At 34.8% G+C, this 1,803-nt stretch overlaps 1 non-coding gene across 1 annotated transcript; it reads left to right on the top strand.

Annotated features, from left to right (window-relative positions):
• Window positions 1-1,284: 1,284 nt before the first annotated feature.
• LOC150099554 (RNase MRP) lies at window positions 1,285-1,542 on the top strand. The gene has a single exon (XR_016549430.1).
• The last annotated feature ends 261 nt before the right edge of the window (window positions 1,543-1,803 follow it).

Here is a 1,803-nt window from a genome sequence, read left to right as displayed (position 1 = left end):
CCTCCCACCAGTGCCTCATGTTTTTTTAAAGCATTGGTGATCAAATTCAAGTGTAAGTTCAATCGCGAATCTCATTATTGCTTTCCGCCAGCATGGTCCGTGGTGGTTCCCAGGAAATTTAAAAATTCAATGATATGTGACTTTCGTTAAAAAAATCGAACTATAAACGATAAAAAGTTATATTTAACAAAATTATGTACTTATTGTTGATTCGAGTTTAATAGCATGCGTACATTCAGACAGCAATAGTACAGTTAGTCCGGGTTCACTTCCCGACTCGATATCAGATCCAATATGTTATTATTATTCCTGGAACTGGAAAATCTTATTTGATTCAGCAAGCTGAATATCCAATTAGTGTGTATACGTGAGGGACCGAGAAAAAAAAAAATTGAAAAAACGGTTTTCCCAGCGAAGTAAAATCTGAGAAACGCAGCCGTGGAGGTCTCGAACGATGATAAATAACAACTAAAATACAGTATCTCGCTTCAAAGAAAAAAAATATTCATACATAATAACATCGTTTGGTATTTAATGCTTTTGTAATTATGCGATGCGATAAAATGGGCAGAACGATAGTCAAATTTATGTGTGGAGTAGCCAAAAAGATTTATTTATTAATAATTTACCTTTATAGCCTTTAAGAAGTTTTTCATTGAAAAACTTCTTAAAACTGTTTTTGACGAACAAGGTTCAAACTTTATTACAATACTTTTCTTCGATTAATCTAATTCTTTGTACATTATTTGTAGTAATAATGCATTGTTGTTAAACGATGAAATTAACCTATCTAAAAACGGGGGGAGAAAAACAAGCGAATTTTTATCTTAGCAATAACAATAAAGAAAAATCTCTACTTTTGACTTAATAAAAACTAAAGATTTATTCTTTTGTTAGCGTCATTTATTTTCAAATAATTGGTTAATAAACGGATAAACATTATATTATTTGAAATTTTACTCGCTCTTAAAGAGGAGGAAAAAAACTAAGTTCATTCGAGGAGCAATTTATTTATAAACAGCATTTACACGGTTTTACGAGTTCGACTAAATGCATTAATATTGAAGTTTTCACGTAAGTAGTCATCGGAATTACAATTACATATTATACATTATTTTGTTATAAAATATGCAGGAATTATAATACTATCCTTGAAAAGCTCAGTATTATATTATACAAATGAAATATATTCAACATATTGGCTTCCAACACTGTACACCCTTTTTTTAACTGCGCTAACTACCACTGCCTATAAAAGACAACTGCGCTAACTCACGATCAACGGAGACCACCTTAGGCTTGCCATCGAAGCTACTAACGGAGTCTTTATGACTACACGCATGCTTCGGGAAAAGTCCCCGGACCCTGGGTAGAAAGTACCGGGCTGTAATGGCCTCATCCCTTCATTATTCCCTGCATAAAAGCTGTGAAGGTGAATCCTGAGCTGCAGGGTGCGGGAGGGTGCTTGTCAAAGATGCATAGGGATGCAAGCGGCCTAAATTGTGCTTAGGCTACCAAAATGGGGCTTAATCAAGGCGGTCTTCTTTTTTTGCCACATTACTAACTGGTCTGACTTCCTTTACTTAAAGTCGATGCCTAAATTGACATTACGTATATGTCGACGTTAACAAAACGAGTTTATTTCACATGACCTCGTTTTTAAAAGCCACATTCCTGCAGCCACTTTACAAATGGTTAAATTTATGCTTTTGTAATCGTGCAATCTTATTTGCAAGGCCGTAGTGCGACAACCGGACTGGCGAATTCTTCTCCGTCTTCGTTAATGCCTGTATAAATAGTTTT

This window comes from Typopeltis vanoorti, chromosome 14 (assembly GCF_054136105.1).
Source record: "Typopeltis vanoorti isolate ZY-2024b chromosome 14, IOZ_Tvanoo_1.0, whole genome shotgun sequence".
Lineage (NCBI taxonomy): Eukaryota > Metazoa > Arthropoda > Arachnida > Uropygi > Thelyphonidae > Typopeltis > Typopeltis vanoorti.
The sequence above is the reverse complement of the archived record's forward strand: the minus strand, read 5'-3'. Positions and strand labels throughout refer to the sequence as shown.